At 38.2% G+C, this 25,899-nt stretch overlaps 1 long non-coding RNA gene across 1 annotated transcript in view; it reads left to right on the forward strand.

Annotated features, from left to right (window-relative positions):
• The window catches only part of LOC138433782 (uncharacterized), an 89,056-nt gene that overhangs the window by 57,281 nt on the left and 5,876 nt on the right, over positions 1-25,899 (forward strand). Inside the window, exon 3 of the long non-coding RNA XR_011254464.1 lies at positions 15,213-15,358. This is a non-coding gene — a long non-coding RNA (uncharacterized lncRNA). The remainder of the gene's footprint in view (positions 1-15,212; positions 15,359-25,899) is intronic.

A 25,899-nucleotide genomic window follows, 5' to 3' on the forward strand; every position in this document is an offset into this window, starting at 1 on the left:
AAGCCAGGCTTCCAGATGTTCAAGTTGAACCGTGAACTTCCAGATGTTCAAGTTGGTTTTAGAAAAAGCAGAGGAACCAGAGATCAAATTGCCAACATCCGCTGGATCATCGAAAAAGCAAGAGAGTTCCAGAAAAACATCATTTCTGCTTTATTGACTATGCCAAAGCCTTTGACTGTGTGGATCACAATAAACTGGAAAATTCTGAAAAAGATGAGGATACCAGAACACCTGACTTGCTTTTTGAGAAACCTATATGCAGGTCAGGAAGCAACAATTAGAACTGGAGATGGAACAACAGACTGGTTCCAAATAGGAAAAGGAGTACGTCAAGGCTGTATATTGTCACCCTGCTTATTTAACTTGTATGCAGAGTACATCATGAGAAACGCTGGGCTGGAAGAAGCTCAAGCTGGAATCAAGGTTGCTGGAAGAAATATCAATAACCTCAGATATGTGGATGACACCACCTTTATGGCAGAAAGTGAAGAAGAACTAAAAAGCCTCTTGATGAAAGTGAAAGAGGAGAGTGAAAAAGTTGGCTTAAAGCTCAACATTCAGAAAATGAAGATCATGGCATCTGGTCCCATCACTTCATGGGAAATAGATGGGGAAATTGCAGATGATGATTGCAGCCATGAAATTAAAAGATGCTTGCTCCTTGGAAAGAAAGTTATGACCAACCTACATAGCATATTGAAAGCAGAGACATTACTTTGCCAACAAATGTCTGTCTAGTCAAGGCTATGGTTTTTCCTGTGGTCACGTATGGATGTGAGAGTTGGACTGTGAAGAAAGCTGAGCACCGAAGAATTGATGCTTTTGAACTGTGGTTCTGGAGAAGACTCTTGAGAGTCCCTTGGACTACAAGGAGGTCCAACCAGTCCATTTGAAAGATCAGCCCTGGGTGTTCTTTGGAAGGAATGATGCTAAAGCTGAAATTCCAATATTTTGGCCACCTCATGCAAAGAGTTGACTCATTGGAAAAGACTCTGATGCTGGGAGGGATTGGAGTCAGGAAGAGAAGGGGATGACAGAGCATGAGATGGCTGGATGGCATCACCAACTCGAAGGACATGAGTCTGAGTGAACTCCAGGAGTTGGTGATGGACAGGGAGTCCTGGCATGCTGCGATTCGTGGTGTTGCAGAGTCGGACACGACTGATCGAATGAACTGAACTGAAGGGCAAGAGTTGTATCTTACTAAACTTTTAATCACCTCAAATACCCAGCACAATGTTCTGCACATAATTAGGTGAAAAGTTAATAACAGCAATGTTTGCAGAGAAAACTCAAGGCAAAAAAGAGTTGACTAATAAAACTTAGGACAAGATGTCTTTCTCTCTTTTGCATTTGCATTTGCCATTTGTATGGAGTAAAAACCTTACATTACAGGAAATAAATTAAAGTAACATGAAAATTTCAGAGAAGACAATAATAAGGCAAGATGCATCTTCCAAAATATAACCTTTGTCCTTTAACAATACTAGAATATTTGCACCAGTTTACAAAGCATCCCAAGCATGCTTTAAACAAAATTAAGAACAAAAATAACAAATCTAAACAATTGTGAAACAAGGAGACAACACTAATGCAATTTTTTTAATGTCTAGAAACTTCAATTGAATATAAAACAAACATTTTTTACTATGTGCATATATGATGCAAATATACATTTAATTACTGATCATTAAATATTAGAAATTTACTATTACTTATTTACCTTCAGCGTCTATTTATTTTCTGAATAACTTAGCCAAATACATATGATTTCATTGAAAATAATCCTCTAAAATTATGATCATTATATCATTTTTAGTATACCTGGCTACTAAAAGCCTTCTGGGGAAAAAAAGGCTGAGAGCCAAAGAACTGATTCCTTTGAACTGTGGTTCTGGAGAAGACGCCTGAGCACCTTGGATTGCAAGGAGATCAAATCAGTCAACCCTAAAGGAAATCAGTCCTGAATATTCATTGGAAGGACTGATTCTGAAGCTGAAGCTCCAATACTTTGGCTACCTGATGCGAAGAACTGACTTACTGGAAAAAACCCTGATGCTGGAAAAGACTGAAGTCCATAGGAGAAGGGGACGACAGAGGATGAGATGGTTGGATGGCATCACCGACTCAATGGACATGAACGTGAAAGTAAAAGGGAAGTCATTCAGTTGTGTCCTACTCTTTGCGACCCCGGCCCCTCAGTTCATGGAATTTTCCAGGCAAAAGTACTGGAGTGTGTTGCCATTTCCTTCTCCATGGGATCTACCTGACCCAGGGATCAAACCCAGGTCTCCTGCATTGCAGGCAGACACTTTACCATCTGAGCCACCAGGGAAGTCCAATGGACATGAGTTTCAGCAAACTCTGGGAGATGGTGAAAGATAGGGAAGCCTGGCATGGTACAGTCCATGGGGTCACAGAGTTGGACATGACTGAGTGACTAAACAACAAATAACAGGAAATGTTAGCATTGGCACCCCACTCCAGCACTCTTGCCTGATAAATTCCATGGGCCGAGAAGTCTGGTGGGCTGCAGTCCATGGGGTCGCTAAGGGTTGGACACAACTGAGCGACTTCACGTTCACTTTTCACTTCCATGCATTGGAGAAGAAAATGGCAACCCACTCCAGTATTCTTGCCTGGAGAATCCCAGGGACAGGGGAGCCTGATGGGCTGCCGTCTATGGGGTCACACAGAGTTGGACACGACTGAAGTGACTTAGCATTAAAAGTTCTACACAAACTTTGAGCTGTCTAAATTAAGTCAAGTATTGTGGATTTGAACGATAGATCTAGGCAGAAGGCAACTTAGGCAACTTAATTGATTAAATTCTTCCTCTTAGATGGTATCAATCAATAGCATTTCAGAGTTGTCAAGGTAAAAAGATAGAATGTAAATTATTTAAAAGTTTTTTGATTTGTGGGAAGTGAGAGGGAGATTCAAGAGGGAGGGGACATATGTACACTTGTGGTTAATTCATGGTGATGTATGACAGAAATCAAACCAATATTGTAAATCAACCATCAATCAATTAAAAGTAAAAAAAATTTTTAAAAGTTTGTTGATTTATACTCTTAAATATTTAAATTTAGGGCATATGGACCTCCATTTGTACCCCTATCCTGAGCCTTATAAACAATAAGACACAATGATAATTAGTGATATTGAGCATATTTTCATTTGTTTACTGGCCATCTGTATGTCTTCTTTGGAGAAATGTCTGCTTAAGTCTTCTAACCATTTTAAACCTAATAATGAGCTGCATGAGCTCCTTATACATTCTGGAAATTAATCCTCTGTCAGTTGTTTCATTTGCAATTATTCTCTCCCATTCTGAAGTTTATCTTTTATGTTTGTTTATTGTTGCCTTTGCTGCACAAAAACTTATAAGGGAAGAACAGGATGGAGGGAGGGGAGGGAGGCTAAAGAGTGAGGGGATATATGTATCATTATGACTGATTGCATTGTTTTATGACAGAAATCGGTCTTCCATGGTGGTTCAGACAGTAAATAATCCACCTGCAATGCAGGAGACCTGGGTTCAATCCAAGGGTTGGGCAACCCACTCCAATATTCTTGCCTGGGGAATCCCCATGGACAGAGGAGCCTGGTGGGCTACAGTCAATGGGGTTGCAAATAGTCGGACACTACTGAGCTTTAAGCACAGCACATGACAAAAATCAACACAACTTTGTAAATTTTTTAAATTTTAAATAAAACAAACAAAAACAATAATAAGGTACAATGTAATTAATCTAAAACCAAATTCTGCTATACCAATTTATTTGCAAGCAGGCACAGAAAAGTTATATAATCCTGGTCTATAAACTCTTTGAATTCTAATGTTTAGGAATTCTAAGTAAGTGCCTTGCATGAAAAATTCATTTGAGACATATTCAACAATATTCCAGGGGCAGGATTCTGCTAATCTTCTCATCAGAGTTAGAGTAGAGTCACGTGTATGTGACTTTGCAGGTAGACATACAGACTGAAATTTTAACCCAGGATGTAATTCAACTAGATTATTCCTTCTATTTACATAAAGACTGAGATGCCTGTCTGTTATTTCTAGCCCATCCACGTGGATTTCTACCATTTCTTATGAAAAAACAGTGAACTCTGGAATGCAGACTAAAACAGAGTTATTTAAAGCTCCTCTGTTAACTCCTGCTGGTGTGTGGTAATTAGGATTTTTAGAATGTTACCTATCAAATTCTGAATAGATATTTGCCCTAGTAAGAAACTTCCCCTAATGGAGAGATTAAATTTTATACCTATTTAGCAATATTTATGCTGAAATGTTTGGAGAAGGACATGGCACCCCACTGGTGCCTGGAAAATCCCATGGATGGAGGAGCCTGGTAGGGGTCGCTGTCAGTCACATGACTGAGCGACTTCACTTTCACTTTTCATTTTCATGAATTGGAAAAGGAAATGGAAACCCACTCTGGTATTCTTGCCTGGAGAATCCCAGGGACAGGGGAGCCTGGTAGGCTGCTGTCTATGGGGTCGCACAGAGTTGGATATGACTGAAGCGACTTAGCAGCAGCAGCAGCAGCATGCTGAAATGTTATAATGGAAATTAAATACATTAGAATACACTGTCATGAAGAGCTCCATCCTTGCCTCTCTGGAAGTTCTACAGCAGAAGAGGGGCCTGGAATCCTAGAGCTTTATGCATTCTTCCTAATTGTACAGTCTCCTGCCCACTCTGACATTGACTCCAAATCTAGAACAGTGCCTAGGGAATCTGAGTTGGAATCTTTGCCAAGTGCCATCTGTAAAACCATCACTATTGACTGCCTTTGTATCAACATGAAACTGTTAAAATATGAGACCTTGCAGGTCCACTTTGCTGGCTCTCAAGAAAATTAGAAAGATGATCTAACATTCAGAAATGGAATAATGGCTGACTTTTACCCTTTTTCACTCTTCCCCCAATGGAGACAAAGCTTTCACAATGTGAATGTCAGACTTTTGTTTTGTTTTGCATTTTTCTTTCTTTCTTTTTTCTTTTCTTTTTTGGAGAGAGATTCACAGGAAACAGCTTTATGAGAATGCTATTCTTTCCAGGTCTCCAGAAGTTTGATGGCCAGCCATAATGCCCACGAAAATTAGGTTGCATCTGGTTTTCTGAGAGCCCGTTTCTCTCAGATCTCTGCCCTCCCTTGAGATGTGTTCTTGGCCAGGAATTACAGGAAGGATTTTGAAAGGAGTATCAGCCTACTGGGCTTTTCCTAAACAACCGACGCCCATTTTATCTATAGCAAACCCCTCCGAGCAGAGACAGATTTTACAAGCCAGAGCCTAGACAGAGTTCTAGAGGGCTGCATCTCATCAGACACAAAGAAACAGCAAATTTTATCTGCCAGTTCTCTGACTGGTCTGGGCTTTCACGGTGTAGTGTTCTCAAGCAAAGTACCTAAAACTCTCAAGAGAAAAAAAGCATCCTGCATTTTCTCTAACATTTCCCGTCCACACCCTGCTTTCCTTACCCGGATGTCACAGCCTTGGAGAGAGCATTAAAGGGCCTCAGTCAAGGTCACCACGGCCCCGGTTCCTGCCCCTACTCTGTCAGGTGCGTACACCAGAATGCATCCTAGTTTCCCTTAGACTCCTCAGCCTGGATGTCTCTGGAAGCCCGCTCTTTCAGGGCTCTGACCTGGGCCGAGGGCGCCAAAGTTTAATTTGGAATGCTGGTTCATGAGACTGAGCTACTCACAGTGTTCTCTCTTACACTGAGGCCAGGGATGGAATAACAGCTCTGTAAACAGAAGGAGAGCAATTGCCAGATCCTGAGGTTCAATTACAGGGATTACACTTGAAAATTTGTGGGGTGAAAAAGGTTTAAATCCTGAATTTCATAGAGTCAGGAGGTGGGTAACGCCCCGATTTGAGGCTTTTTGGCATCTTCACCATCAGGTGTGTACTATGTCTCTTGTCCTTGTGTTTTATAATGCCAGCCACAAAACAAACATCCCATGCCTCTGCAGTATCCACCCTTTTTTTTTTACCATATTTCTGAAGGCTTCTGGCTTATTCTGCAACAGTAGTCTAGAGCTGGGGGATTTCCCATATGAGGAACATTGTCAGGCTCCCTAGCACTGGGACTCTTTTTTTTTTTCTTGAATTACTTTATTTTTTAAAAATTATATTTATTTTAATTAGAGGCTAACTGCTTCACAATATTGTAGTGGCTTTTGCCATACATTGACATGAATCAGCCGTGGGTGTACATGTGTTCCCCATTCTGAAGACCCCTCCCACCTCCCTCCCCATCCCATCCCTCAGGGTCATCCCAATGCACCAGCCCTGAGCACCCTGTCTCATGCGTCAAACCTGGACTGGCGATCTATTTCACATATGATAATATACATGTTTCAATGCTATTCTCTCAAATCATCCCACCCTCGACTTCTTCCACGGAGTCCAAAAGTCTCTTCTTAACATCTGTGTCTCTTTTGCTCTCTCTCATATAAGGTCATCATTACCATCTTTCTAAAGTCCATATATATGCGTTAATATACTGTATTGATGTTTTTCCTTCTGACTTACTTCACTCTGTATAATAGACTTCAGTTTCATCTACCTCATTAGAACTGATTCAAATGTATTCTTTTTAATGGCTGAGTAATACTCCATTGTGTATATGTACCACAGCTTTCTTATCCATTCATCTACTGATGGACATCTAGGTTGCTTCCATGTCCTGGCTATTGTAAACAGTGCTGCGATGAACATTGGGGTACACGTGTATCTTTCAATTCTGGATTCCTTGGTGTGTATGCCCAGCAGTGGGATTGCTGGGTCGTATGGCAGTTTTATTTCCAGTTTTTTAAAGAATCTCCCCACTGTTCTCCATAGTGGCTGTCCTAGTTTGCATTCCCACCAACAGTATAAGAGGGTTACCTTTTCTCTGCACCCTCTCCAGCATTTATTGGTTGTAGACTTTTTCATGGCAGCCATTCTAACTGGTGTGAAATGGTACCTCATTGTGGTTTTGATTTGCATTTCTCTGATAACGAGTGATGTTGAGCATCTTTTCATGTGTTTGTTAGCCATCTGTATGTCTTCTTTGAAGAAATGTCTATTTAGTTCTTTGGCCCACTTTTTGATTGGGTTGTTTATTTTTCTGGAATTGAGCTGCAGGAGCTGCTTGTATATTTTTGAGATTAATTCTTTGTCAGTTGCTTCATTTGCTATTGTTTTCTCCCATTCTGAAGGCTATCTTTTCACCTTCCTTATAGTTTCCTTCATCGTGCAAAAGCTTTTAAGTTTAATTAGGTCCCATTTGTTTATTTTTGCTTTTATTTCCAGTATTCTGGGAGTTGGGTCATAGAGGATCCTGCTGTGATTTATGTCAGAGAGTGTTTTGCCTATATTTTCCTCTAGGAGTTTTATGGTTCTGGTTTCACATTTAGATCTTTAATCCATTTTGAGTTTATGTTTGTGTATGGTGTTAGAAAGTGCTCTAGTTTCATCCTTTTACAAGTGGTTGACCAGTTTTCCCAGCACCACTTGTTAAAGAGATTGTCTTTTCTCTATTGTATATTCTTGCCCCTTTTGTCAAAGACAAGGTATCCATAGGTGCATGGATTTATCTCTGAGCTTTCTATTTTGTTCCATTGATCTATATTTCTGTCTTTGTGCTAGTACCATACTGTCTTGATGACTGTAGTTTGTAGTATAAGCACTGGGACTTTAAAGACCCAAATGGGTGTCCTTGAGGGAAACATACTTACCCCCATTTCTTTCCTGTTATGTGCCCTATGTGGCAGAGTAGGATACATAGCTTAATTGAGACAAAACAGAAATCATCGTCTATTCTAAGTTTAGAATTTAGTGCTTTGTGATATGTGTGTGTGTGTGTATCTGTGTGTAATTAGAATTTGGAGTAAAGTTAGTTTGTGTCAACAAAGGAGTTGTGTGATTGAGCTTCTCAGGGAACTGGAGAAAGGTTTTTGCAAATGACTGAGTCTGTAATTGAGACTTTATGTTCTGCAATGAAAAACCATGACAAGATAGTTATACTTTCTTGTTATTTGGAATGGATAAAGAAAATGAGGGTAAAGAAAATGGGAAAAGTTAGGTCAATAAGAACCTGGAAAGGAGGATGGGGGAGCTAAGGTTACTCAACCCCAGTCATGGTACCTAAGAAAGTATAAAAATTGCAGCCAAGGAAAAATGTCAAATGTGGGACCAAGGAAAAGACACCTTCAAGGGACACTGTTGCAATGTCTGGTCTTACTTGAGTTTCCATCTTCTTTGATCATCCATCTTCTCTCTGCGGCTAGTATGGCTGATCATCTCCCTGAACTACTGAATCCCTAACTGCTGGGGGCCAGCGTGAGGAACTCTGCCCATGGCAAAGGTCATGAGGAAGGAGGCTTGGCATATGCAAAGGCGTGATCAAGCCTCAGGAAACCCCCTGTTCCCGAGCATCTACCCCAAAACCAGAGTCTGTTTTATGCTCTCACCTACACCTCTGACATTACAGGGGGCTCTCCCCCATAACCGTTTCTCTCGAAGAAGGAGTAAACTTGCAGCTCCAAGGCAATAAAAATTCCTGGGCGTGACAAGAGTGTTTCAGCTTACGGACTCCCCTGAAGGTTATCTAGCCCGCCTGTATAGGTTCTTCTGGCCACATGTGATTGTTTACAGCCTCCCAACCTGAGAGGCACGAGATGTTTTAGACTTACTAAAGGCAAATTCTTTTGGGGAGTTAGAAATTATTAGTATAGTGGGTTGATTAGGAATTATATTGGTGAAGGGTTTTTCATTTATTGCGTCAATAATTGCTGCTAATTCCCTTCCCTGGGTGGGACAAGGATGTCTCAGGTCAAACCTCTCTGCTGACAGACTAGCTTGTGTGACAGGATTATCCATACTCCTGCCACATGATTGTTTACTACCTCTTAACCATAAACAGCACAGAGAGTTTTGGAGTATTTTGAGAGTCTTAATTAGCATAGGGCTTTTTCTTCTTGTTGAGTCAATGATTGCTGCCAGGCCTCCATATCCTTAGGCACCTGGGAATATATTAATCAATGTATTTGGACTATAGAAAAGGAAATATATTAGTTTTTGAGGTTAGCAATACTAGACTTTTTGAGTTAATGAATTTTCTCTTTTGTAATAGATCACTGTGCTTTGTTATAAATCACTGTGTCCTTGTTATGTAAAAATGTAACTTTATCACTATCTTAAGACTAAACAGATCTTAAGGGGAGCACTGGTGAAAGGATTTTCATTTGTTGGGCTGATGTTTGCTGCTAAATCTCCATGTTCCCTACCCTTATAATGAATATAACTAGCATATAGGAAGAAGTATTAACCTTTAAGCATATAGAAGAAATAAGCATTAACCTTTAAGATTAATCATGTTAACTTTGGGTTAAATAAATTCCTTTCTTGATTATAACTCACTACACTCTCATCCTATAGGAATGTAACTTTATTTGGAGGGTGGTGCCTGGTTTAAGAAAAAACACCCTTGGAAAAAAGTTTTTGGTTATCAGAAAGAAAGGATCATAAAATCCCTAAGACCTTTTTATGTGAAGCACCTGATTTTGATAAAGGTCAGGATTGCTGACCCCTGTGTGACTCTGTATTCATCCCTATGTGTAACAAAAGATATATAAGCAAACCTAAAAATAAAGAAAATGGATCAGTCTGAAAAGACTGATTCCCCCATGTCGCTTCTTTCTTGCTCCCATTTCTCTGGCTGAATTCCCATCTGGATTCAGCCTCCTTTTCTCCACTAAACTATCTCCTACTACACTATCCGTTTCTAATCTCTCTCTATATCTGTAATTAAATATGTATTTTTCCAAAGATGCCGACACCGTCCCCACCTTCGAATTCCCTGGATCCACCGGGGCTGGACCCCGGCACCTAACCTCCACCACCAATGGCCTCACAGGAGTTAACATGTGACAGTGTCACAAGACTTTGTTCAGGCTTGATGTTGATAATCCTACAGCTTCTATATGCATCAAGATTACAATTGTGATGGTGCATTGAGGACAGGTTTGGAGGACTGAAATAAACCAGCTGGAGGGCAGTTAGCTGAAGATGATTTGTGACATCTCCACCACATGCATCTTCAGGTCAGGTCAGTCACTCAGTCGTGTCCGACTCTTTAGGACCCCATGAATCGCAGCACGCCAGGCCTCCCTGTCCATCACCAACTCCCCGAGTTCACTCAGACTCACGTCCATCGAGTCGGTGATGCCATCCAGCCATCTCATCCTCAGTCGTCCCCTTCTCCTCCTGCCCCCAATCCCTCCCAGCATCAGAGTCTTTTCCAAGGAGTCAACTCTTCGCATGAGGTGGCCAAAGTACTGGAGTTTCAGCTTTAGCATCATTCCTTCCAAAGAAATCCCAGGGCTGATCTCCTTCAGAATGGACTGGTTGGATCTCCTTGCAGTCCAAGGGACTCTCAAGAACATTAGAGTTATGTCTTTTACTCTCCATGAACTTTAGCTCCATAATCTGGCAACAAACCAGATCTCTGTCCTTAACACATAGATTCTAAGGGATGCTCATTTTTTTTTTTTTTGGTTTGCCTTTTTTTTTTTTTTTTAGCCAACTACTTAAATTACTGTCTTAGGAGCTATACTACACTAAGGGACTTCATGAATATTGTGGACTCAGAACTGCCTTGAAAATGAACCATTAGAAATTATGTGGTTCATTCTCCTGAGGGTCCAGGCTTCTCTGGTACAGGAATGCAGGAGGAGACACAGTTGAAAAAGTTGGCTTGGCGCTGTGTCTTATAAGGCACTGAGTGTCAGGCAGAGATTGTGGATGGGGGCATTGAAAGTTCTGAGCAGGGGATAAATTCTGTGAAGTGTTCCAGAACACAGAGGAAAATTCAAGGGCAGCCTCAAAGAGAAATTTAGAACTCCTATAGGGGAGTAAAATGTCAAAATGATTTGTTTTATTGAGTAAAAGAAAAAGGAATAAAATCTGAGAGACTTAATATTTTATTTCAAAAATAACATAGCTCACAGAGATAGCTTTAGAAAAAAGAGTGAAATGAGTAAAAAAAGAAATCAGGGTACAGGTGTTGATTAAATTGGAGCTATCCTGGAAAATTCCAATATGGTTATAGACAAAGTGCTGCTAATTTCTCTGAAGACAAGAAATACCTGGAGGATAAATACACTTATGACCTTACGATCTTTCAAAATCTGTCCTAACCTAATTCTACCTATGAGACAGTTTAGTTCAGTTCAGTCACTCAGTCATGTCCATCTATTTGCAACCCCATGGACTGCAGCATGCCAGGCCTCCCTGCCCATCAACAACTCCCGGTGCTTGCTCAAACTCATGGCCATCAAGTGGGTGATGCCATCCAACCATCTCATCCTCTGTTGTCCGCTTCTCCTCCCACCTTCAATCTTCCCCAGCATCAGGGTCTTTTCCAATGAGTCAGTTCTTCACATCAAGTAGTCAAAGTATTGGAGCTTCAGCTTCAGCATCAGTCCTTCCAATGAATGAATATTCAGGACTGATTTCCTTTATGATGGACTGGTTGGATCTCCTTGCAGTCCAAGGGACTCTCAAGAGTCTTCTCGGGGCTGGTGCACTGGGATGACCCAGAGGGATGGAGTGAGGAGGGAAGTGGGAGGGGTGGTTCAGGATGGGGAACACGTGTACACCCATGGCGGATTCATGTCAGTGTATGGCAAAACCAATACAATATTGTAAAGTAATTAGCCTCCAATTAAAATAAATAAATTTATATTTAAAAAAAGAGTCTTCTCCAACACCACAGTTCAAAAGCCTCAATTCTTTGGTGCTCAGCTTTCTTTATAGTCCAACTCTCACACCCGTATATGACTATAGGAAAAACCATAGCTTTGACTAGGTGGACCTTTGTTGACAAAGTAAAGTATGAGATAGTAAATTTTCATTAATAGAAAAGACAAAAATGTATAAAATTATTAAAAAATGTGCACAAAGTAGTTAAGTTTTTCATACAGATATTTCAATTATTCTCTACATTGTTTTCTGAACTCAGTACTCATTTTATAAAAAGAAAGAGCCTTAATTTATCTTTTTTTTTTTTTTTTTTTTTTGCTTTAAACCTACTTTCCAGGAAGGAGTTCTGCCAGCTGAAAAAAGAAAAAATATTTTATTTTTTTCCTTCCAGCCAGGAAAATTCAAATACTGAAAAACAAAGAGACAAAAATTCAAGTTATAGGGCTATCACTTTAAGACCCATAGGTTTTTACTGATATATGTTTTCATTACTGTGTTTGGTTTCATGCATCAGAAACTTTAATCTACTGGATTAACTATTCTTTTCCTTCCAAAGCAAGAAATTCAGAGGTAGATAGCTCAGAATTGGCATGAGGGTGAGGACCATGCCATTAAAGATAGTTCAACATGTTTTCTGTTATTTGTAGTATCCAGCTTTTATCCATATGGCACAAATTGGCTAAGAATATCTAGGCATCATGCTTATATTCCAAGATGGAAAAGAGAAAAGAAAGTAAAAATTACCCAACTGACTCTTTTTCTTTATATCAATGAATCATATAGATTTGGCCATGAATGGCATACAATAGCTGCAAAGGAATATGAGGAGGTAAAAAAAATTAATCTGGCCAGTTGATATCATAAACAAAACTGTATCTCTCTCAGTAAGGAAGAGGGGGAAATTAAGCCACAAGCAATAATATTTTACTTTTTTAGAACTTTTTCAATTTTAGCTTCTATTAAAAGCTCAAGGAACTGTTATATGTACTGTTAACAAAAATGCCTTCATGCATCCTTTATTGATCAAGATACAAAAATAAAATGTAATATTTTATATTATGTACTCTGCTCGAAATAGTTCATACCACTGTATATGTTTGTGTGTATGTGCAGATGGATGAATATAAGAAGGAAAAAATGTAAACCTATTTCTATATAAATCATACATGGGAACTAGTTTTCAAGTTATCTATACTAGGGTTCTAGAGCAAGTGGCTGGCATGGAGTAAAGAGACAGTGCCCTGCTGTGCTCAGTCTTTTGAGACTCCATGAACTGTAGCCCTCCAGGCTCCTTTGTCCATGAGATTTTCCAGGCAAGAATACTGGAGCACGTTGCCAATTTTTTTCCCAGGGTATCTTCCCAATCTAAGGATTGAACCCACATCTTGTATCCCCTGCATTGGCAGGCAGATTCTTTACCTCTGCACTACCTAGGAAGTCAGGTACTATGTACTACAAGGAAGTAGTACTTCCTTGTAGTACATAGTAGAGAAGACTTCATAGTTGAGCTGACAGATAAAATTTATCCTGTCTCCCAGGAGTTTAGCTAATCTCCATAATGTCATCAAGAACTGATCAGAGGCAGAAAGGAAGTGGTATTGAACAGCCACTCACATTGACACTTCACCTCCAAAATCTGCTTTTATGAAGTTGAAAGTCTACTATATGCCATGAGTATATTAAATATATTTTGGGGAATTAGTCTCAAATTACTTAACTTTAATATCAGATAATTAGAAAAATTAAAATAAATCATTTGATAAAATTTGAACCTGGAGTCTGCTTGTTGAATTTTTTGATCAATTCAGTTTTAAAAATTAGGTGAACAAATATCAGTGATGTTGAGATATAAAATGAACAAACAAAAATCATACATCTTCAGGCTTACACAATTACTTCCAAGAAAGAAAATTCTAAATTAGAGGTTGCAATGGAAATATCTGTTTCTTAAAGAAAGACTTTGTATTTATTTGTATGATAGGCAGACTGTGTTCTTTTATATCAAGCATCTGGAAAAGCAGAGACTGATCAAGGCAGGAAAGCAACCAGATTTACTCCAATAAAACTTAACAGTTTTATAAAAAGTAGACAGTTTGCAAATATTTAACCATAGCACCATCTGAGGCTTATGAACCATAGACAGAGGCTTAGATCAAAGCCCCAAGACATGCTGTGGCTTAGCTAGTGCTTGAGTTTCTCCAGTAACAACGGAAACGTGATATCTTTTCACATCAGGGAATAAACTAAAGTGGAAACAGCACAATTGCAGTGACGGGTTCAGTCTGTGGTCAGTCACGCAAGGAAGAGGAAGGCAAAAAATAAATTGTTCTGTGACAAAACTTCATTTCTGCTTGTAGAAAATTGTCATCAAATTGTGATTCATCCATGATCATCAAATTATGATCCGTTAAGATGAGAGAGAGATTATCAGAATAAGATATACCTTCAATGAGGATTTAGAGGTTTTTCTTTCTTTCTTTCTTTTCCCTTTCCTTCTCTAATCTCATCTTCTATTATGACAGTGTCAAGTTTTATATCAGGCCAGCTTGCAGTGGTTAAACGTGTGAAATCTGCTGAAAGAGAAGCAACATGTTCTCTAGTCCTTCCAGATAACTCTACAAAACCTAAAGCATCATTTTGAGAAGCACATTTTATCTCTTCCCAACCAGAAAGGCATAATCATCCCTCTTGTACTACCCATGAAGACAGTTATATTATTTTATATACTTTAAAAGAGTTCATACAGGTTCTTATTTCACTATAAGCAAGCATATTTAACATTCACTGAGGTCAAGCTTATATTCATTTATTATTATTATTTTTTTTTACTTTTTTATTGAGTTTAGTTGATTTACAATGTTGTGTCAGTTTCAGGTATACAGCAAAGTGATTCAGTATGTATATATATTCAGTATGTATATATACACACATATATATTCATTTATATGGGGCTTCCCTCGGAGGAAATGGCAACTGACTCCAGTATTCTTGCCTGGAAATCCCATGGACAGAGGAGCCTGGTGGGCTACCGTCTATGGGGTTGCAAAGAGTCAGACACCACTTAGTGACTAAATAACAACAACAAAATTCAGTTATATATATTCTGAATATATATATATTCTTTTTCAATTCTTTCCCCTTATAGGTTATTACAAAATACTGAGTATAGTTCTCTGTACTATACAATAGGTCATTGTTGGTTATCATTATATATAGTAGTGTGCATATGTTCATCCCAAACTCCTAATTTATTCCTCCCTCAAGTATACATTCATTAATGAAACATCAAGTTTAACTCTTCTTGATTCCTAAGATGAATAAGAACAATTTCTTGTATTTGGTGTAGTTGATACTTTTTAGTACGTTAACACCCATTATTCTACATATCATTCACTTTCACCTTCTCAACTAAATAACCAGAAATATACCATTCTTCTTTTAAGGAAAAGACAAGCACGAAGAGGTTAATTTACCAAAGTGACACATCACACCAAAACTGGAGTTGGAACCAGAGAACTATTTCCTTTTCCCAAACCCTGAAAACAATTGAGGAAAATTTGAAAACTAGTCACCTACATGCTGTTGTCAGGTAAATCTGGCTTATCTGGGGTTGCTTATTTGCTTAATCTATTAAACTACACAGAACTTCCTAGAGTTTTTAATTGAATTATACAAAGTGTTTCAATTGCCTCTGTCCAAATCTAAAGTATAAATGTTTACAAGTTTCATTAAGAATCTTTCTGTTGCTCTATGGTTGTTGGATACAACAAGCAAATCAGTGATCAAGTAATGTTGATATTAGCATCTTTATTTTTAGAACAGAATTATTTTACTTTAAAATAATGAGTTCTAGAGAAAGCAATGAATTACCAACGCCAGAACATCAGGAGTCAGTGGGTGTACCGCCAAGGACCTTCACGCTATAGTTATCTGAGATCCAAATTTAATTTGATTTAAAAAATATTTAAAGGTTGAAGTCCTGCTAGAAAATGTAAAATTTATAAGTAATTCTGAAGAACTGTAAAGACAAATTGGGAAGCACCTTCTAAAATAACCTTAGTTTTAATATAATAAAAATTGAACAGTCAGTATAATTAGCACTCACTGTCTTCTGCATGTTTATCAGTTACTCTAATTTGTCCCCATTGTTGGTGGCTGACCCTCAGTTTTATGTTTCCTTCACCCAAGGGCTTGTCTGTTTTATGGCACTTGGGCTTCAGACAGGCATTCTTTCACCCACTTAAAAGCATGGCACAATACATACAGCATATTTTCAGGACAATTTTGAGCACAATAATACCCATTTGGTTTTTTAAAGCAACAGACATAAAAAGAATAATACAGAACAATACTAATTGAACCAATTTTTATCATACAATAAGTTTTTTCATGGTTTTACTCATTGAGGCATAAGAGAGTTTGAGTAAATTCTCTGTATCATACAACTCACCAATCGCAGATATGGGGTAAATTCAGGATTTAGAGACCTAGAGTCTACTGCTCATGACAGCATTCTGTTAATAATATTTTACTTTAATATAATGCTATAACATTACTTATGCTAGATCAAGTAATTATTTATGAGTTAGACAAGCACAGATCTAGATTTTTTGTTGCTGTTTTGAGCATTTTTTTTCTGAATATTAGCTCAGTGAATTGGAAACTGGGAAATATTAGATCTCTAGTCTAACATAGCTCTGAGGGATTGAGATTCTAAACTCTTTTTGTTTCACTTTCATTGTGTGGATAATGGAATTTGTAGAAGAGATTAACTGAGTCTCAGATGAATGGTATGTGTTTTTATCTGGAGAATGGATGTTTTTCCATTTGGCTACTCAGCAAGCCATGGGGAAACCCTCAATATGGGCAGATCTTAGATGATGCTTTTATTCATCCACTTTATGAAGAGGGTTGCCCTCTTGTAGTAATATATACACAATTATAGGCAATGATGAGTATATTTGTTGGTTGGTCTGAGACCTAGAGAAATATTGAAAGACTGAGAACAAGCATATCTGTATACATGTGGCTATATCATTTACTGTACAACAGAAACTAACACAACATTGGAAAGCAACTATACTCCAATGAAAAAGAAAGAACAAGCCTATCTGGGTTTATGGCACATGGGTGGCTTTATAGTCTTAAGTATGAAGCATGAAGATTTTTGTATTGTGTGTTAACAACCACCGTGGAAGAGGCAACATACACTCAGGTCATCAAAATGACTTGGCCCAGTTTTGGTAGACACAGGCAGCTTCTGTATTCAGAAAAATAACTACAAGAATAGAGGAGCATGGTGAAAGAGATGGAAGCAATGCAGTCCAGCAGCCCAGGCACTCATTCCCTAAAGCTGATCTAGCCACTGCCATTGCCTAATGCCATTCTTCTAGCAACAGGAAACATCCCACATTCCCCAAATAAGTACCATTCTGTGAGGAGGAGAAGTGGTATTTGGCAACTTTACTAAATTGGACCACTTTACCTTGGAAGGCACTGCAATCCATCTATACTATTGGGTATGGCTTTACCTTGCTTGCCTATAAAACTTGAGTGCTTAAATAGAGCTTTTTCTATTGACAAAGAATTCCTGAATAACATCACATCGGACCAAGAGACCTATTTCATAGACTAGAAGGGATAGTATGGGCACATATTCATGGGATCCACCAGTTCAATCACATACTGTATAATCCAAAAACTGAACTCCTGATACGTTATGGCCTTTTGCCAATGTACCTAAGGTACCAATTTGGAGATGACTTTCTATTAGCATGGCAAGTAATCCTCCACAGTGTAATACATGCCCTTAACCAATGACCATTATCAGTGACAGGTCACTGCCAGGTAGAATATATTAAGTGTGATCCTGCTTACAATTACTCGCAATGACCCACATGAGGAATTCATGCTTCTAGGTCCTACAATTTTTAGTTCTGTGGCTTCAGAAGTTTTGATTCCTGATGCAAAAGTACCTCTACTAGGAAAATAACAAGAGTCCCATTAAACTTTATGCTGCCTATGCCATCTCTTATTTCATGCTTCTTGTACAAGAAAACTTCTGGCAAGGAAAGAAGACACTATCCTGGTAGGAATAACTGATCCTGATCAATAGGTGGAAAGAGGACTGCTGCTATACAATGGGACCAGGTAATTTACTGGGGTACTGCTTGGTAATTCTGTGCTCAATGTTGATGATAAACAAAAGTAGAAGTTATAAACTAAAAAATGTTACTCCGAGGCTTAGTCTCATTAATAAGCATCTTGGTTTCCCTGCTAGAGTGAACATTTACACAGAAAAGGGTGCTAGCTATGACAAGAACTTAATGGATGATGATGAGTATCATTTGCTTTCTAAATACAAGCTGCAGTGGTGGGAGCTCTAGTTTTTCCCACTAATCTTACTCAAGTATATTTCCTCGTAAAACAAAGAACAGCCCAGACCATGCTGGGACTGTTCCCAAACGGGAAGAGCTTAGATACCCACATACCTCCATCAGGATGTTCCAAGGCACTCATGTTTGTGGTCTCCAGAATCACCACTTTCTAATGGCTTCTAGTTGAGTTCTTCCCTAGTAATTACTTTTGACCAAAGGGAGATGCCTCACCAGAATTAACTGCCTCACTCCAAAGCAAACTGCATATAACCACTAATCCATGGGAAGGTACAGCCCACTTTCTTCAATTCAGAATATCTCTGAAGGGTTAAACCAGCCCCCCAGCTCCTTATCGGATGGTTGGAGCCATTGTTGCACCACAGTTCAACATCTTCTGCCCAATCCAGATCCCTCATTCCTGCACAGGTGTCGTTACCAAAAACAATCCCGTGAACCATCTGTATGCAAATATCCATCTCAGAGTCTTTTCCTAGGGAACTCAACCTACGGCATTATTACATCTCAATTGCTGTATGTATGGATGTGAGAGTTGGACTGTAAAGAAAACTGAGCACCGAAGAATTGATGCTTTTGAATTGTGGTATTGGAGAAGACTCTTGAAAGTCCCTTGGACTGCAAGGAGATCCAACCAGTCCATTCTGAAGGAGATCAGCCCTGGGATTTCTTTGGAGGGAATGATGTTGAAGCTGAAACTCCAGTACTTTGGCCACCTTATGCAGAGAGTTGACTCATTGGAAAAGACTCTGATGCTGGGAGGGATTGGGGGCAGGAGGAGAAGGGGACGACCGAGGATGAGATGGCTGGATGGTATCACTGACTCGATGGACGTGAGTCTGAGTGAACTCCGGGAGTTGGTGATGGACAGGGAGGCTTGGCATGCCATGATTCATGGGGTCACAAAGAGTTGGACATGACTGAGTGACTGAACTGAACTGAACTGAACTGATATTTAAAACATGTTGTTAATTTGACTCACCTCCCAGTGCTACACCTTCCAAAGTGGTCTTTCCTTGGGTGATTCTTGGATTCTCAGAAGTGCTGCCAGCCCCCTTTGGCCATGCTTTCTTCCCAGGATTCTGGAGAAGGGAGGTCTTTACCTTCAAGCTCATCCACATGATAAAGGCTACTTATCTTTTCTCCTCATTGTGAAACCTCATGAGAGATTTTTACTAAGTTACAGATCAAACTGTCCAATTGAGCAGCCTTCTCTTGTATTCTCTGGTGGTTCAGATGATAAACTATCTGTCCACAATGTGGGAGACCCAGGTTCAATTCCTGGGTCAGGAAGATCTCCTGGAGAAGGGAATGGCAATTCACTCCAGTATTTTTGCCTGGAAAATCCCATGGACAAAGGAGCCTGGTAGGCTACAGTCCGTGGAGTCAAAGAGTCGGACACGGCTGAGTGACTTCACTTCACTCTTGTATTCATCCTCTTTTATTTCTCTGATTTAAAACCTGGTTTGGGACTGTTTACTCCAGATCTTCCATTCTGAGTAACCCATCCTTTAATAATTCTCAAGTTTCCTTTTTTACCCAACCTCCCACATTTTTGCTGAAAGTATTTGTACTCCCTTCTGCCATTATGCAAGGAGAGTGATTGGTGATTTCAGTGCTGGGAACACCTTAAGCACTCATTTTTAGGGAATTATGGAGGACAAATACACATTTAAATTGTGCCCTTATTAGCAATGTTCATTGATTAGCAGTGACTGACTCGAAAATATTTCAAAAAATTTTTGCTCCCTCAGTTAAAATTGATCAACTATTTCTCTGAGTCAACACTCAGACCATAATTATCTTTGAGGAAAAATATCATTTTGTGTAAAGGGTAGCAACAAAACCAAGAAAAATGATGAATAGGCAGATGACTGTTTATAAAAGCACTGTACTAGATATTGAAGGTCATAAAAAAGTATATTTTATACTTGCTGTTAGTAAATTCTTAAAATCTAAAGATTAAAAGCAGATGATATCACATGAAATAACATTAAAGGATTTAACAATATCCAAGTAGAAATGGATAAAACTATAAGAATGTGGGAGATTTATTAGTGAGAGAGAAAGAATTTGTACTTGCAAAAAAGGGAGTATTAGAAGAGTGTAGACTTGTGGAAACCAAATATTCAGATTTTCAAGAGGAAGAAAGACGAGGGCAGGGCATCTAAGCAAACTGTAATCACATTCTACTCCATGTCTACCATGTTCAATGAAGCAAAACTGGACTGATGTTTTGTCAGCAGCCATTTATAACTCAGCATATTTTAGTTGCCTGAGTACTCACATTTTTAAAGAGTTTTAGCCAAGTTTGGTTTTGGTCTGAATTCTTCTTTGGGATAAATTTCAAACCATAGAAAAAGCACATCGTTTTTTGGCTTCCCACTAAGGCAACCTGGGTTAGACTTTGTGGGACTCTGGGTTCTGTAGCCATGCTCAGCACAAAGGTTTCTGGCAGACACAGACCCATTTCAAAAGCCATGCCAATGGCTGCTATTGCAGGGGTAAGCCCTTCAAAAGACCAAAATTCCTGTTTTCAATTATGTAGGTCTTGTTATGATTTATTTAGTTCTGGACATCCAATCCTGGAAAGATTGAACCCCACTTTCATTAAAGATATCATATGGAATAAATAGGCAGCTCAAAATTGCAGAACAGTTTATGGTGCAGACAAAATGAAGTTATTCTGAAAAAGTATATTGAAACAATATTCGTTATTAAGTCATTTGATGATATATAAAACATTAAAAGAAATACAAGATTAAGCCCTTTTATATTACTTTCCCTACTGCTTTATTTTTATTACCTAAGACTTGTTTGAAGCATAAGAATCTCATGACTGTAACAGTACCTCTGCATTCATTTTTATAATAATAGTTATCATTTATTTAGTTCCTAACTCATTGAGACATTTTATGTATTCAATTTCATTTTATCCTTAACTCTGTGACTAAAAACTATTCATATTTTATAAGTAAGGAGACTGACAAAGATACTAAGTATTTTTTCAAAGGTCACAAAGTTAGTAAATATTAGAGGCATTTAATAGATATCATGGACTATATTAATGCAAAATTTAGCTTCCTCTCTTAGTAGTTTCCCTTCTGTAGCCCTTTCCTGATGAACTCAGGAGTAGGTTATGTACTTACTTTGGCCAATGAAATAATATGTGCTCACTTATGTGCAAAAGTGTTGTGGGCTGCTAGCAACCAGAAGTGTGAAGAATTAGTGAATGGGTCATCATGGGTTTTTTCTTTTCACTGCACAATCAGAAACTCCCTAATTAGAGACAGCTCATTTAGCCTAGACTATATCTGCCTTGAGATAAACAGAAGCAGCATTTTGCAATGGACATGTAGTGTGAGTAAAAATAAACTTACTCTCTTCTGATACTTGGGGAGTCACTTGTTGACACAGTATCCTGGTCTGGCCTGACTTACTCAATAGAACCAGCAAGTAGAAGTCACTTTGACTTGAATTCAACATCTTTCCCATGATTGTTGCAAAAAAAGTGTTCTGATTACACATTCATATTTATCTCCATCAAAAAGTTACTCAAAGTATTTATGTGCCATCTACTGTGAGATTATGTTCATTTGATTTCATTGATTTTATTTTTGTATTTTTAAAGACAACAGCATATGTATTAATATACGTATATGCCTTTCCTTCTGCCTAACCTTAAGTATATTAAGTGATAGTATTTTTTCATCTCCCAAGATGTCTTTATTTACCCTTGGCAGACACTAACTCTTGAAATAAATAGTGTCTTTGGAAATAATGCTGAAAATATCATTTTGTAATTTCTACAACTAAAATCTATTATTTGTATTAAATTCATGTAAAATTATGTCTTACTTACTCAATTCTGGTTTATCACCACTTATATGTTTCTAATGCACATTCTCTTGTACTCTTTAGAGCAGTCATTTCCTCTACAGCTTAGGTCTAGGGGAAAAAAAAAAACAATGGCACTTAATTTTTCTTCTTTTATCTATATTTTGTTTTTTAATATTTTTAGTGTTATATTCATAAAATCTATATCCAGCAAACACATAGGTTGCCACATATCGCAAGAAGCTGTTAAAATTCATTAAAATAAACTTTTAAAATTTAAAATATTCTTAGATTTACAGAAGAATCACAAAGATAGTACAAGGTATTCATATGTACTGCACACAAAGACCCTTATTATTAACTTGTTTTGTGTAGTGCATTTGTTACAATAAATGGCTAAGAATCATGCATTATTATTCACTGAGGCTCACAAAATTATTCAGATTCCCTTAGTTTTTACCTAATGTCCCTTTTCTTTTCCTGGATTCCATCCCGGATACCACATTATAATGAGTAGTTAAGTCTCCTTAGGCTCCTCTTTGCTGTGACGATTTCTTATGCTGCCCTAGTTTTTGATGAACTTGATAGCTTTACTAGTACTGGGTAGCTATTTTGTAGAATAGCCCTCTATTCTGATGTCTGGTGCTTTTTCCTCATGATTAAATGGAGTGGTGGTTTTATGACAGGGAGTCCCCAGAGATAAAGTGTCCTCTTCATTACATCATTTCAAGGGTAAATACTATCAATGTGATTGATTACTTTTGATAGGAACCCTGATCACCTGTCAGAGATAGTGTTGATCAGGCTTCCCTACCATGAAGTTAACTTTTTCTGATTTTTGATACTATGTTCTTTTTCACCTTTCTTTATTATGCTGTGCTTCTCTCTGAACAGCCCACACTTAAGGAGTGAAAGAGTTACGCTTCACTCCCTTGCGGGCAAAATATCAACACAAATTATTCGGAATCCTTCTGTATGGCATGTTTATCTTTTCTCCACAATTTGTTGATTTATTCAATCACTTGTTTATATCAATATAAACTCATGAACATTTATTTTTAGCACTGGATCATAATCAAATTCTATTTTATTTTCTTGCTCACTTTTATCCATCTTTGGCCATGGGAAGCTTTTTCAGCTGACTCGTGTGTCCCTCTGATATACTCCATCATTGTGGTTTTCTTTTACTACCGGCCCCTTACTTTCAGACACTACAGAAGACTGCAGGATCATCTTGTGTGCTTTTTCCCAAGATTATAGAATCAGCTGGTTTTTTTTTTTTCCAAGAAGTACCCTAGTTCCTCTTACTAGAAATCAAGATCTAGGTAACATGCTCATTGTTACTAAAGTGTACTGCTTCTGGATCCTCTAAGCTGACAAAACGGGGAACAATATGTGTGAATAATAACTGGTACATACTCACATATTTATAAATATTTGTGTATGTAACTATTTTAATCTAAAAAAGGGCCTTTTGCTGATGTATCCAAATTCCATCAATTTCCACAAGATCATTGTAGTCTTCTTCCTTTGCTTATCTGTAATCTTCTATTCCAGAAGTGAGAAATCTGGCTATTATCATTGGCCATATGTTCATGTAATTGTTTAATCACAATATACACGTGTAGTGGTGTCAGAATGATTAATCCCTACCCCCATGTGAAATAACTCTAATATCTACAACATATTGCTTACATATAGTTCCCTTTGCCTCTAGTCTCGTAGATGCCACTTCTTTCCAAGTTTATTTAGGCCAGGACATTTACTCCCTCCCCTTTCAGTGAACTGGTTTCACACGTTCATAATACAGTTGGATTGTTTTGGTACATTATGCCATTCGTCCTGGGATCCCCCAATATCCTAAGTGATTTTTAAAATTTTTCATGCATTAAGGTTCAGTCTTTTGCTGCGCAGTGTCATGTATCCACCGTTATGATCCTGCTGCTGCTACCGCTAAGTCACTTCAGTCGTGTCGGGACTCTGTGCGACCCTATAGATGGCAGCCCACCAGGCTCCTCTGTCCCTGGGATTCTCCAGGCAAGAACACTGGAGTGGGTTGCTGTTTCCTTCTCCAATGCACGCATGCATGCTAAGTCGCTTCAGTCGTGCCAACTCTGTGCGAACCCATGAACAGCAGCCCACCAAGCTCCCCTGTCCATGGGATTCTCTAGGCAAGAATACGGGAGTGGGTTGCCATTTCCTTCTCCAATCCACCATTATAGTATAAGACAAAATATTTTCACTGACTTAAATTGTTTTTTTATGTTTCATCTATTAAATCCTCTCCCATTCCCCAAACCCTTGGCAAACATATTTTTACCATGGCTTCAGTTTTGCCTTTTCCATAATAAAATATTCTTTGAATCATATAGTAATAGCCTTTTCAGAGTGACTTCTTTCTGTTAGAAACATGCATTTCAGATTCACCAATGTCTTTTCATGGTTTGATAGCTCATATCTTTTTTCCCTTTAATAGCATTACATGAATATACCTTGTACAAGTAAACCACAGTTGGTTTGTACATTTACCTATTGAAGGACATCTCGGTTGCTTCCAGTTTTTGACAATTATGAAAAAGGCTGCTATAAGCATTCACATGTAGGTTTTTGTGAAACATAAATTTCCAAATGACTTGGATAAATAACCATGTGAATGTTTATTGAATCGAATGGTAGGGCCATATTTAATTTCGTAAAAAGCTTCCAAACTGTCTTCCAAGTTGCTGTGCCATTTTCCACTTTCAGCAGCAATGAATAGGAATTTTTATTGTGCAACATCCTGTCTGCAGTCAGCACTGTCAGTATTTTGGATTTCAGCCAAATATTGAGGTCACCAAAAATTTCATTCAGGTTTTTCTGCAATATCTTATAGAAGCCATAAGATTATTTAATGTAGAATAATGTAGAAATAATGTGCATTATTTAATGTAGAAGTTCTAGTTTAGAAAAGGCAGTTATCATTAAGGATAGACAAAGCTCTCACACTTTAGTACTTTTTCTGAGAATCATCAAGTCCACTTCAGAAGACTTTAACATTAGTAATTTGGGAAGACAACACATCCTGAATAAGTTATCTCTATGCATGGACTTAATTTCCACCATAAAATGAAGCTAGAATCAAAGTTACAACTAAAAATTAGAACTGAACTTTCCTATTTAACATACAACATTGTTGATTATATTTATCATATTTTATATTACATCCCCAGTACTTATCTGGGGATAAATTAAATTGGAAGTCTGTACCTTTTGATTGCCTTCAGCCAGTTCCCTCTTCACTTTCCCCACCACTGTTAAACACAAATTTGATCTATTTTCCTATTTGTTTTTGAAGTATAATTGACCAACACTGTGTTAGTTCTTGTTACAAAGCATAGCAATTCCATATTTTTGCACATTTCAAAGCAATCACCACAAGTCTTATTACCTTGCTAAGATATTATTACATGGCTATTGAATAGATTTCCCACCCTGTACATTTCATAGCTGTGACTCATTTATTTTGCAGCTGGAAGTTTGTACCTCTTAATCTCCCCCACTTCTTTCTTTCCTTTCCCCAAGCCCTCCCCTCTGGCAGCCGTGTTTCTTTTCTGTATCCATAACTGTTTCTGTTTTGTTTGTTCATTTGTTTTCTTTGTCAGATTCCACAGAAATGTGAGAGCTTAGAGTTCTTGTCTTTCTCTGTCAAATTGTTTCACTAAGCATAATATCCCAGGATTGTCCATGTTGTCACAAATGGTAAGACTTCATTCTTTTTATGGCTAATATTCCATTGTGTGTGTGTGTATTCATACCACATCTCTTTTATCCATTCATCTATTGATGGGAATTGAGGGTGCTTCCATATCTTGGGTACTGTAAATAATGCTGCAATAAACAGGAACGCAATTATCTTTCAAAT

Source organism: Ovis canadensis, chromosome 2, assembly GCF_042477335.2.
Source record: "Ovis canadensis isolate MfBH-ARS-UI-01 breed Bighorn chromosome 2, ARS-UI_OviCan_v2, whole genome shotgun sequence".
Lineage (NCBI taxonomy): Eukaryota > Metazoa > Chordata > Mammalia > Artiodactyla > Bovidae > Ovis > Ovis canadensis.